A 14,609-nucleotide genomic window follows, 5' to 3' on the forward strand; every position below is an offset into this window, starting at 1 on the left:
ACTTCAGTGGGGCCAAGATTTTCCACATAAAATCTTACTTTGTTGATATGTCTGTGGATTACATCATGTGGATATTGGTTGTAAAATCCTGTGCTTCTGCGGGAAATGTGTAACACTAAGGATTGGACTCTTTTTTAATCCAGCACCTGTGAAATATTCAGGTTTAGGGCATCATAAGGATTTACAGAATTGGATCCTAAGGCTCCAGTTCTGTAAACAAGGTCATATGTGAGTAACTGAGCTGCCCCATTCAAAGATTCTACTGGTGTGTAAAGTTATTCATGTGGCTTAGTGCTTGTTCTATTCCATTAGTAGAAACTACAAACTTTAAATTCAACTTTATAGAAAAAAATCTAAGTTGATGAAAATCTTAGATTGATTTAGCAATTGTAAATGATTATGTATACCTATTGAAATATATTGTTTTTAATCTAATATTTGCAAGGAGAAGATTTATTTTTGTCTTAGATTTACTTATCTATCAGAGCTGGCATAAGTGTTTGGAAGAGAGAAGCAAATAAAGTTGATAGTGATAAATTATCAACAGTCCCCAGGGCTACATAATAAAACTGCATTGGGAAATGAAGCAGAACTACAAAGTGCTCTCTGGTTAATTTAAGAAGAAATTGAGTGAAACACTAAGCAATAAATCAGACCAATCTAGTCCATGTGAATTTGTCCATGTAAGTGTCACTTTAAATTCTAGGTAACAAACATGCATGAGTACTGAGAAAACAAAATAAATACATGTTTTATATACTTCCAAGTTTCCTCCCAGAAGATAAGTATCTTTTGCTGAGAAAAGTGATGTACAGGAACATAACTCACCATGAGACTTTAGTGCAATGTGGTGCATAATTTTACTTAATTTGCCCTGAAGTACTGCTGCCCCATGCTGTTAAACTGATTTGGTTTCAATCACTGTTGCAAGAGAAAAAGTGAAATAAAATGAAATTAAAACAATCACTACGGACTGTCATATGCTAGGAATATTTAGTTTGATGCAGTCTGTGACAGGCCATTTATTTATTCTGGTAAATAGAGATTGCAGAACTCATAAGAATGTACATATATAACTAAAAAGATAGCAAAAGGCAATTAAGCGGTCAGTTTAATGTCCTATCTCACAGGTTAGTCTGCAGTTGTTTTACAACTAGGAATTAAAATTTGAAAAGGAAGTTTTCAGTGTCCCTGGCCAAATATTGATTAAGTAGTTGTTTGCTGATACCACTGTCACACATAAAAAGGCTAGTAGCTCTGCCCCTTGTTGTTCATCTTCTATTGTAACTGATTCTTAACCTCAGAGATCAAAGCAGGATCATTTCAATTTATCTGTCTTGGAAAATCCTTCTTTGCTTCTAAAACCTTATAGATTAATGACCAAACTGTCTTTCATGACGTGTGAAATTGAATGGATTCCGTATTTAACACTGTGTAGAGCATAGGCATTATATATTTTTATAGATAATCTTGTTTATTTTCTGTTTATAGTTAAATATATATTGGTATGAGTTTATATTTTTATTGTAAAAGCAATATAATTTTAGAGTGCAAAGCAAAAAGATATTTAGTGATTGAGTTTTAATGAGCTTAGTTTCATTGTACATAATCTTTCTTTTGGATAAGTTTTAAAGGAAAACAAAAGAGGGAAAGGTCTTTTTTATGTCAAACTATGGGAAAGACAAATGAGGACCTGATCCTAAAAGAGACCACAGTTTCTGCAGAAGGCAATGAGAGTTTATGAAATATATTGCTTTTCGGGATTGGGCCCTTAATGTAAAAACGGTGCACTAATTTATGTACTGTTTTCAGTGAGAACGCATGTGCTGTCCCTTCCCAAATCTATGCTGAAAAGTAAGCAGGATGTAGTCTTTGAGGATAAATGATTCCCAGTTGTATAACATATAGCTGTATTTATTATGGGAATAGTAAAATACATGCTGTCACATCCTTAACATAAAAAAACCACAACATTGTATACAAGGTACAGTCTGGATGTGTTTTATTGGTTTAGAATTGCTATGGAGTTTCAACTAAATTGCAGATTTTGAGATTCTTTAGATAAAAAGGTGGTGAGCATGGGCTAGCTAATCCCTTACCTTATTCTTATTGAAATTATGTCGGTCAAAACCTGTAGGTATTTGGGTGTGTTATTCACAGCTTCTCCACCACGAAAACATCATATTCAGTCAGTTAAACATAAGGCAGCACAATCGGCTGTGACTATAAAGAAATTTAATGAAACCACAGCAGGATGATCAGTTTAAGCTCCTATATTTACATATAAAGCCAAAGTTACCTCTCAGATCTTATATGTTGCTGAAGTATGGGGTTATGCTGCTAGTAATGATGTAGACATACCTCAGAACAAGTTTCTTAGGGCTCTTCTGGCCCTTCCTCCCTCAACTCCTGCATCTTTTTTGAGATTAGAGACAGGAATGGATTCTATTTTAACTAATATTATTATAATGGTGGGATTTTGGTTTAAAATCCTGCCCTTTTTACCATCTCATCTGCTTAAATTATGTTACACAGAAGATATTAATAATTCTCCTCCTCTTCAATCACCCTGGTTAGCTTTTCTGTCCCATACTTTTGCACTTTCTGGGATGGGATACTATCTCAAGGATAATGAAAGATTTTTTCCCCGTATAGAAAATGTTCCTGTTTTCCAGAGGATACGAGATATTGCCAGACAGAATGATTTTGCAGTGGCTAGGGCTACTCCTATTGCCCCTTTATATACACTTTGGAAATTAGATTGTGGGGAAGAAAGGTATTTACAGCTGGATCTCAATAATAAATGGCGATCCTCTTTGACTAGACTCAGGACCAAACAGATGTCCACAGCTGTTCTGGCTGGATGTAGATTTTCCATTCCAAGGACTAAAAGATGTTGCTGAGTCTGTCTACTATGCTTTAGAATGTTCTTTATATCATGACATAAGGAGAACCTATTTATTACCTTTTTTGAAGAAACTGATACATTTTTCAAATAGAGAGCCATTAATCTAGCTTTTACAGCAACAGATCCAAATTTAGTAAACTGTTTTGCAATTTTTGCTTATAAGGCTGAGGCAATTAGAGTTAAATATCCTTTATTACTGATATGAGTAATACATTTCAACATTAGATTCAATTTTATTGTCTTAATTGTGGATCTACATACAACAATATTATAGATTCATGTCTTGATTTACTGTGATAGTTATATTAATAATGTTTTTATGTTGGCGGGCTCTATTTTAGTATAATATTTGTAGTTTGGTTACTTGGTTTGAACTTATTTATATTATGGTCATATCTGTGTTATGTCATTTTTGGGAGCATGGCATTTAGCCAGAATCCTTAATAAATTGGATTGAATTGAATTGAATTGAATTAAGGTTATGTAGGAGGAACTCAAGTGCTACAGTTAAGAGATATAGTATACAATTTTTAGATGTTTATTCACAGTATTACAAATACTTTTTTTTTCTTATTTGCATACCTCTTGAGCTCTTTATGAACAGTTTGCAAACAACTGTTTTCTTCTGAAGACATTTTGCTTCGGTTTTATGGTTAATGTTATTCAAAAGATCTATGGTCTAAAATTTCTTAAAAAGTCAGTACGCCCAAGTTGTTCATTTTAGTGGATTATTGCATGATAAAATCAGTGACACATTTTCAGTTTTAATTGCTTGTTTTCCTGAATTTTTATCTGAGAGTGAAATTTCTGCTAAACATGACCAATGCTTATAATCATTCGTAAGTCCATATATGGGTCTTCTCTTAAGGGTTTTTGTCACTGGGATGTTCAAATCCATAAATGGCTATGCAGTAATTTCTTTATCAGATATGTTGTCCCATAGACCACTGTGATTTGCATTACATGAGAAATAAGCCATCTTTAGCTGACATTTCAGTTCCAAGCAACTTATTCAACATCAATCAAATTCTACTCACCGTACTCATGTGATTAGGACTGCTCATGCCAACTGAAGCAGGACATGGCCCTGTGAGCCTAACCCAGAAAAACAACTGTTTCAGTTTTTCTAGCTCATTAGTAAATGACTTATTCTGCTTTATTAAAATTACCCTACACAATTAGGTATGTAACACCAAATTTTAAATGTAACCAAATTAGACAAAACAGTTCTTTTTTCTCCTATCAGTATTACGACTGTCCTCATCTTAAACACCCATATTGAGAAATAAGTAGAATTTGCATGATATTCTTCAGACTCAGACTCTATTAAACTAAAGGAAGTGAAAAGTGATTCCATCACAGAACGCCCTTTTGCTGAAAATGCCTTTCCAATAATTCCACCCTCTTCAAGGCTGCTTGAGCTTGTAGAATATAGTTGTTAAAAACAATCAAGTAGCAATAGCGTACAGATGGCTCTTAATAAAATACTTACCAACTGAGTTGAATGAAAAAATATACTCATAAATCGACTATAATTTGTGCTTCTACTGATAAACGGAAAACAAATTAAGCTGTGAGTTTCATCAAGGAGGGTTTTTGCAGAAGAGAGAAGAGGCAAAATGTTCTCTGAACAAAAGGAAAATATTTAGCTAAAGTAAATATGTGAAAAATTGTGGCTTGCTATTTTTGCACTCTCACTAAGAAACTAAGTGTTTATATCTCCTATATCAAATTTGTGAATTCTTGTGAACATTTGCAAATACCTCAGGGAACAGTTATGATCTCATTTAAACTAGTATAAATCAGGAGTGACTTCAGGAAAATCAGTGGAGTGATGATGGAGTAAACAAAACCCTCCAGCCTCTCCCTGTATGACTCCATAGTTTCTAATGACTGCTAACCTATCTGGGGTCTAATCCTGCAAACTTAATTCATTCAATTATTCCTTATTAAAGTAGTCTTACTGAACTAGTAAGACTACTTGGTTGATTAGGAATTATTTACATGAGTAGACATGGTTCTTTGGGTAAATATGATATCTTTTGGAAAAACTGTTCTTTGCAAATGTTCAGGCACAAATATCCCCAGGCATAGGGAGAGTCTTACATGAGTAAGAATTTGCAAGAATTACTGAGGGGAGATATGATCAGACCTTTATATTTCAATATCTTAAAGTAGGGGCTGCAACTCCTCTGCAGTTCAGTGAAGAGAAAGACGATGCATTTTAATATTTTCTTGTGGTGTGCAGTGTATATTTTGTGTGTGTGTAGTTTTGTTGACTATTTGCATGTATTTTTTAAACTGATAAGTAACAAAGAGTAGAAGATTACATTTATGAATCAAATGATTTTGTGATTCATTGATATAGGATTATACAGTAGTTATTACAGTTAGAAAAAACTGTTAAATTGTTGAGCCCATCCCCTTGAAAATACAGTTTATAGGACTTAATTTTGCTCCCTTTGAAATCAGTGAGATCAGGCAAAAAAGTCCTCTTGACTTTTGGATTATATCTGGAATAACAGAGGGCTACTTTTTAAATATTCCATTAGAGGTTGCGCATTGTCTAACCAGTTATTCCACATGCTATAATGGGTCACAGATTTTTTTTCAAGCCCTTCTTATTCTCTACTGCCTTGCTTGCCTGCTACTATCTACTGAATAAGAGTAAAAACCAAATTGCAGACGGTATGGTAAACCCTCAAGACCTTCACATCCTATATGAAATGGCTGTATATGGCAGCCATTTTGTTTCTTTTCTTTACTTCACACTGTATACGTGTAACAATTCTGCAGGGCAAACAGTGCCCCTGTTTACCTGTACACAACCTCATGGCCTTCAGTGGGGCTCAGTGAATGTAACTGGGAATCAAATTTAGCCCTGCAACAGGAATTTAACATTTCTGTTGAGTTTAAGGGAAGTAGCCAACTCATGTTCCTATAAATGTGTTAGTTTTGCAACGTTAACAAATTAAACGTAGTAAATGTTTTAGTTAATAAAGCAAGCAGGTGTGACTAACTGCACGTAGGGAACAGATCTGATTAATAAAAAGTAGTACATGTACAGTCACTTTTTAGAAAAGAATTGTGCTTTTGAAAACCTCTGTACAGGGCTTGATTCTGTCAAAAAGTCTTTGCAGCTGGTAACCCTCGGAAGCTTCTGAATCGGTGTAACATGTCAACGTCTGTAACGTCCGAGTAGCCCACAGTCCTGGGCTACCCATGGGCAGAAGTCAGTCATGATTCTGAGGAGAGGAATGCTCTTCCTTGAGGAGTGGTGTTTCCACCCCCGCTTCCTAAACTGCAAAACAATTTTAATTTTGGAAAAGAAGTCAGAGCATATCTCTAAGATGTCCAGGGAATTTCCTAAATGGTGGATTTTTCGCCAGCAGTCTAAGAGGTAGGTAGCCAAGGAAAAACATTTAAAAGGACATTGGGTGGAGTAGTTGCACTCTTTCCCTGAGGCAAGCTAGGAAGAGTTATTAGGCTATATCTACTGAAAAGAGAAATATTTGTTCCATCCACTGACAAGATGGACAGGCAAAAGTCAGTGGATAGAACAAATATTTCGCTTAGTGTGACCACAAGAGTGACTTATGAACAACATGAAAACAAGCCATGACTTGACTCTGTATACATGTAACGGTTCTGCAGGCCAAACAGTGCCCCTGTTTACCCATCTGCAACCTCAGTCTTCAGTGGGGCTCAGTGAATGGCACTGGGAATCACATTTAGCCCTGCAACAAGAACTTAACATAACGTTCCTCGTGAGTTTGAGGGAAGTACAATGGTAGCCAACTCACTTTTCAATAAATGTGTTAGTTTTGCAACGTTAATAAATTAAACGGAGTAAATACTTTGGTTAATAAAGCAAGCAGGTGGGAGTAACTGCACATAAGGGAACAGCTCTGATTAATAAAAAGTGCTATATTTAGTCACCAACCACTGCTTCAAGGGAAGGAAACACCAAAAAGTCATACAAACAAACTAGTAGAGATGAGAAGTAGAAGGTCTCCAAAGTATAGACAAGGACGCTTTAGGTTTTGAACCAGTCTTCCTAATTGGAGAATGGACTGGTAATTGAGCTCACATATTTCCAACACAGGGAAGGAAAGACACACTGACTTGGAATGAGATTAATTTACATTTGTTCCTTGGCTAGCAAAAAAACCCAAAATTGAAAGTAGCTAGAATTAAGTGTTCTACATCACAGAAAAGAAAGTGCTCTTTACTTTGTAGGCTCTTCCCATTTTAGCCATGGAGCTTGTTTTTAAAAAGTGTTTCCTTGCAATGCTAGGGATTGTTTAACTTACTGTTTACTAGCATCTATCCTGTTGTGAGTGAGTTAATGTAGCTGGGTGAATGAAAAAACTTCTGTAGCATGGGTCACATTTTAGGTGCCGTACCTTTACATTTAGAAGAGTATATATTTATACTGCAGATGTGGTGGCACAGTAGGTTTTGTGTTGTGTCAATTCAGGGGGAGAATGTTACTGAACAAGTCCTTGGTTTTTTTGTGCTTTCATGGAAAGTTTATATGTGCTTTTTCAATGTTTCTCCAATCAGAAGTTTTGAAATAATCAAGACTGGAGATAAGAAAAGAAATAGCTTTGCTCTCTGTATTATGAAGAAAACATAATCAAGAGTGTCACACAATAGGTGACTTTTAGATTGGACTTTAATACCTATGTAGAACTTCATTTGTACAGCTCCTCATTGCTTATCATTAGAGAAAAGCATTGCTTCTGTGCCTTGGCAAAATGCCTCCTCTCCTCACAATCACACAAGTGTTTGTTTTTAGCCAGATCTCAACACCCCACAAACCAGCTGCCTGATCCTTAGCAAAACATTTTGTCTCTCCGTACCTCTGTTTTCCTTCCTGTAAAGTGTTTTGGGACTGATAGATGAAAAGTTTATTATTATTCCAGCCAAACTTTACATTAAGATTAAACTAAAAGAAACTCCAAACCTTTCCATCTGGGATTTAGATCTGTTGCCTTTTACATGGAATAACAGCTCGTGTCCTGAACTTTGCAGCTACCAATCTAATTTGGAATGTGGTGTTTCTGCAAAATCTTTTATGAAGGGGCAGACGAGCATGAACATGAGGATCAATACTGCACATGCAAATTGCAATAGCAGTAATAGAGCTAACAACAGCTGGTTAAGTGCAACAGGTGAGTGCTACTGTTAAGGTGCCTCTGAATTTTTTTTTTTTACTCATACTTCAAACGTAACTCCAGGTGGTAGATTTTGACAATTGGCTAATACCATTAACATTAACAAAACAAACTAAAATCCTGGGCCACAAATGTAGTTGTAAGAACATGGCAATTCATAATGTATAATTTTGTCTTCTGCCCTGTTTAAGGAATGCTTACAAAAGTGTCAAATCTGTTAAAAAAATGTTGTGGAAAAATATATGCAAATCATTCTTAGCCCGAAGTTTGTTTGTGAGCAAACGTTTGACGTCTGAAATCTGAGCTGTTCTACTTGGACCCACAATATATTTAAGTGCTCTGAATGGGTGTTACTGTTACTCTCATGAGTACAAATGTTATAGTCCTGAATATTCTGCTTAAACTTGCTCTTCTGTGTGGGGGGCTCTTTTGGTAGAATAGTCACAGAAAATTGAGAGAAAGGAGGCATAAACACAGTCAAAGTATATTTGTTTAAAAGTTAATTTATGTTCACACGACGTAAGTATTCAGCCAACCTTTAAAATATTGTCTGTTCAACAGCATGTACATTTCTTTGTGGAACTATATAGATACCATGCATTAACTAGAGATAACAATTAACTTCCTTTTTTATCTGTTGCATTTATTATATATTCTGCTCTTTTTCATTTTAAACATTCCCATAGCTGTTTCAGTAGGCATTGAGTGGTTTGAATGCAGGGTTGGGAATCAGGAAAGCGCAAGACCTCAATGGGGCAAGAATATTTGTTTACTAATTCTGTTTGCTTCATTTTTGGGTTTTCAACCTGATTCCAGTGTTCAGACACAGGGCCTGATTCTCAGAGAAACTGGGTATTTCTAGCTTTTGTTGGCTTTCAGAGGCATAGACTAAAAGGTTTTATTGCAGTGATTTTTTTTATATGAATACAATTAGACCTTTTTAAACAATGAAGTAAATATTCTTTTAGCAACATTCTCAGATATCTGAACTTTCATGGGTCTGATTCAAAGTTTTATATTAAAGTGTTATAGAAAAGTTCCCTTTGTCCTTAATGGGCTTTGGATCAGGCCCTAGGGTTTCCTTCCCTGTTAAAAGACAAAATTGGAGGAAACTTGTGAATTTCAGCATTCTTGAGCATGAGAGTAGAATACTGATTAGAACTGGGTATAGAGCAAGCAGGGCTGTGCATACTTATTGCTTAACCTCATTGCCCTGGTACTGCATCTCAATCCTGACCTACCACACCACTGCTATTACAAGAAACTCTAGATTTTGCAAATAGTTAAAAATTGCTATATTTAGTGCATGTCTTTGCATAGAAACAGATATTTGCTGGGTAACAATTGAGACCTATTGGTATCTCTGACTGATATGTTTCCCTTTTAAAACTAAAGTCGACAGAACACTGGAAAATGTGTACTAGGCAGAAATCTTGCATTTGCGAATAGATTGAGTATTCTGTTGTGAACTTCTATGAGTCTGTGGTGTTCGTCTATAAAAAGAAACACAAAAACAATCAAGCACAGTAGATGGACTGTGGAAAGGCTGTCTTTTTTTTTTAAAGCAACTCAAGTTTTTTGGTTTAGAACTCATGCCCTCAAAAGAGGTGAGTTTAAAATTTAGGCTAGAAATCTTTTGTCTGGAGAATAATACACTTGGTGGAAGGAGCAGCATAATAGAACTCTTTTCTTCTAGTTCTGTATGGGCGAGCATCAGTCAGCCAAGGAAGAACTTCAAAGGCCCACAGTAGAAAGTAGCTAGGGTCTTTCTTAGCTGACAGGTTTTCTGGAGGTAAGACAGGAAGAGCTGTTTATGCCAGGCATTGGCATCTTTCTCCTTCAAGACAAGAGGCACTAGGCTGTGTTGAAATTAAGGTGCTTGTATTGTGGATTTATCTGCCCATGGTGAAGTTGGTAACCCCTTTAGAGGTTATAAAGCTATCCTGCTAATTGCTCTTTTATCACTGTTACATAAAGATACTTCAGAAAAATTACTTTTTGTCTTGAGGATGCATAGGATGGTACCAAAGGGACAGTGGCTGCATCTACATATTAATTAATGTGCCTGTGCATTAAGTTTAGTACCTCCAATATGAGGTACTAGATAAAGATACAGTAGCTGTACTAATGTGCAGTAGCAAAGGCAGATTTTTTTTGTGATTTTTTTCTGATGCTTAATACACAGTAGACATTCTACTGTGCATTAGCTCATCAGCACAGATGAATATGTCCAGTATTTTCAAAACATGCACCCAGTAGAGAGAAACCCAGGTAGGCTACCTGCTCTGCTTATTAATGGAAATTATTCATATATTGTAGGTTCGGGTCTAGTCGTCCATCTGAGGCAATGTGTTATATAATAATAATAATAATAATTCAACTGATTATACATAATCAGTCCAAGAATGTTATTTTTGTATTTTAACAGGGCTGGGTTGTAAGTACACTACAGCTAAGTACAGACAGTCAAAAAGCCCAAGGCTGTATTGATTCAGATTTTGCCAATTAGCCCAAGCTGTCGAGTTTGAACTGATAAGCAAATGATCACACATTCACTTTTGATTCAGGAAATGCAGCCAGAAGCTGGGGGTGCTAGAGCACGCTTGCCAGCCACTCCAAGGTTTTTCCCCCCTCCCTGCTGGAGGAGCGGGGGCATGGCCAGACCCCAGACTGTGCTTTGCCTGGGTGGAGCAGGGAGAAGGTAGTAGCATTGAATTCATAAAAGCTTTAACAAGAATAGTTCTTTTTCTGAACAATTATAAACTGAACATTACAAACACAGCCTGGGTGGTGTGTTTGCTTACTCTTCCTGCTGCCCCTGAGGTCTCTGGGATTTGCAGTCCAGCATCAGAGCAGCAGGACTCCACAGCTCATCATTTCCTCTTCTTGCTTCCGGGTGCCCCTGGGATTTGTAGCCCAGCACTAAGAAAGCTGGCAGGGCAGGGCAGGGCAGCTCTGTACTCTGGGGAAGGTGAGTTTAACCCCCTTCCTGGCCCCAGCTGGGGTTTGCCTTGGGGATGGGGCAGTGAGCCAGCCCTCACTGCTCTAACTAGGGTGGTACACTCCCTAGCAGAGCTGCACTGCTTCAGCTAGGGAGCAGAGGGGTAGGGCCAACCCTGCTCTCTGGATCAGACAGCCCAGCCTAGCCCTGGACTGGAAAGCATGCTGGGGGACTCTGATTTAACTTGAACCAGGAAGGGGTCTGGGACAGAAGTTTCATAAACCAGTTTGACCTAAATCAGTTAAGTTTCTACATTCAGTCAGGTTTATCTTAGACCAGTTTCAGCCATTTTGAAACTGGTTTATGTGCATTGAACTTCTGTTCTGTTACAGGTTTAAACACAGTTCTGATCACTTAAACTGGTTTATGTGTAACTTCTGTCCCTAGCCTATGGGTGCAAAATAGCATTCACTGCACCCAGTGTAGATTTAGGCAGCTTGCTTCAAGCCATCTACATCTAGACTGGGAGTGGCACATACTACAGTCTGCCACTGCCACGAGTAGTCTGTGCAGCTGTTTGCTACTTCTGGGAGAGCGGCATGGGAAGCCTGATATAAGCAACTTGGGGTGGGAGTGGGTCTGTGGCAGTAAGGGGGAGGGAGGTTAAAAATAGTTTCAGGATAAGAAGGATAGGAGAAAGAATAGCACAGCCCTGGGACTGGGACGAGCCTCTGGGTTTCCCAGCTCTGGGTAGGAGGCATTCTATGAACATGTGCAGGCATATGTGTGATCAGGTTAACCCTTTCTTGATTTAAGTTAGTGTACTTTCTGAGGTGCACTAACATAGATTGGCCATACCATTTTTTAGCTGAATTTAACCCTCTGAATGCCTGCATGATTGGGTATTTAATTCAACCTAACACTGGTTAAGCTGATTTAAATGTAATGCTGGTATGTACCCTGTGTGTTTATCTACATGTTTGTGAAACTTGCACAAATCGTACAGGTGTGGGAAAATCAATTATTTGAAATTTTAACAGATGCAAAGAATTCTGCAAGATCTTGAGAAAATTGTGCTAATTCTGGAAGATTTTTGATAGTGTGTAGTTTATGAAGTCTTAAATATATCAGAGGGTATATTTTGTGGTGACTTGCATAGATGGCCTAGTTAAATAACTGCTCATTTAAGGAATGCATAAATAAAAGACCTAAATACAGAGCATGCATAACTGCTTATAGAACTCTTGGCTTTGAGCTACAGAGTTCAGAGTTGTTCTAACCTAGGGATTTTGGTTCATACCTTTATAGATTTAGGAGCTAACTGAATGATTTGGAGGCTCAGAGCCAAACTTGTTCTGGTCCATGTGCCCTCATGTAAATCTACCTAACGGTGTAGGTTTGTATATCCTATGAGAGGGATCCAGCTGTACCTCTTTAAGAGATCTGATTGGCAGACATGCATGTACTCCCTGTCTACCAAGATGCTCTAAGAAACTTCTCTGCTGATGCTCCTCTTGAAGCAGGGTTGCTCTGCACTACCCTTGGCTTGGCTTGGCTTGACATTGTAGAGAAGTAGGATGACCCAGGGACGAATATGGAATATGGACATGGATATCAAATGGACACTAATAGGTCATGCCCCATTCTCAAAGGCATGATAGTCATGACAAAGACCACTTTATAGAATGTCTTCTCACCAGGATGGTACATGAACATTGGCTGAGCTGAGTGATGTTTGTGATTCTAGGTAATTGGCTACAAAACAAAGTCATAGATAGGTTTGCAATATTAACTTCCCTTCTCTCCCTCACACTCTACCTGATGAGAAAAGTATACAGCAATTGAGACTATCCTTAAAGAATTTAAGTGTATTTCTCTTATTTTATATATTCATGGTGCTTTGTATCATTAACATGTTTTCAATACTCTTGCATGGTGGGACAGGAATTTTATTTCTCTCTCTGTCCTGATAACCCAGTCAAGCCACACTTAAAATACCCATTTCTTTCAATGGGAGTTTTCAACTTAGTGGTGTATAAAAACATTATGAATGATCTGGCAATACAGCATCACTGAAATCCTGTTTTGTATCATGTTTGAATTGTTTTTTGTTTCAATGGCATCATAATTCTGGAATGCTGCACATGGTTTTTACCGTAAGTGCAGTTTCTTTCTGCATAATCCTGTTCCTTGTGTACCTATTACTAGGACATTTAACTAGTCACATTTTGCATGTCTCATTTTTAATCTAAATGCTGGTACGTGCAACTGTATGTCAGTATTTCAGATGAAGGCATTACCTTACCCAGATTCACATTAGTCAGCTAACTGAAACTTTGTTGCTAAGCCAGTAAAACAGAGTAATGTGTTTTAGAAAATTACTGTTTAAAAAAATAGGAGAGTTGGTAGTTCATATCAGAGATAAGACTTTAATGGTTATTTGCACCTTTCGATGCTAACTGTAATTATGTTTGCACGAAAGTGAACATTTCTGAGCCAGCTTTATGGATTTTATTTTACAATATTTATTTCAAATGAAAAACACTATTACTTATTAGTATGTTTTGGTTGGTCAATTTTAAAGGATGACAGAAAATTACTTATTTCAAACATCTGAAAGCCAGACTAGAATTAACCAATCACAGTCTATTTTATTGTCTCTCATTTTAAAATGTAAAGCAAAAGAATGAAAAAATATACAGATACAGAAGGGCAAAGGAGGCTGTGCTTCTCTTTGGTTAAAACCTTGTCAGCTGTGCTCTGATTTTCAAACTTTAACTGAAAGAAAAGTGTTATTGGGATCCTGGTTCCATTTTATTTGACTTCCTCAGACTTTGTGGCTGGCGTGGAAGCTTTTGGTTTGCTTCAGCTGCTTTTAAGGAATTGTCTTGGGGGAAAAGAAGAAAAAGACATTATTGTTTCCCTTTTACACAGAGCATATGAAACTCTTGCAAGCAGTTTCCACATACGATTTTTAAACTTGATATTTGGTGACAGAAGTTTTTAATGTGAATGCACAACATACTGTCAAATATTAATTGTAACTAATAACATACATATATAGGTCTGCATGCACGCGCGCGCGCGCACACACATGCATGTGCAATGGAAAGTAATTATTAGTGGTTTATTTTCCTTAATGCATTGTAGGATTGGGAACAAGAAGATAGGTTCTGTTCCCAGAATTGCCACTGACCTGCTGTTTGAAGACAAGTCACCATGCCTCAGTATCCCCATCTGTAAGACACTTTTTCCATTTAAATGTCTGGTAATTTAGTCATTATCTTAAGGGAGAGCAGGTTCAAGCCCCTAGTGTTTTCTTCATATACTGCTGTTGAACATCAAGAATGCAGTGTTTCCTATTCATGGTCTATAGCGTACATGCCACGTTCCTTAACAGATCCAGAAATAAAGTAAATGTTTGGAGAATTGTCAGATGTGTGGTAAATTTTTATTAATTGGATACTTGAGATGTCTCGAGCCCATTTATGTCTATTGAATTACCCACTGAATTCCTTGGGAGATAAAATGTGTAAAAAACGCAAGATCAGGTCCAGTATTTCATTATACTTATTATTAC

Source organism: Gavialis gangeticus, unplaced genomic scaffold, assembly GCF_001723915.1.
Source record: "Gavialis gangeticus isolate Ggan-Ray unplaced genomic scaffold, GavGan_comp1, whole genome shotgun sequence".
Taxonomy (NCBI): Eukaryota; Metazoa; Chordata; order Crocodylia; family Gavialidae; genus Gavialis; species Gavialis gangeticus.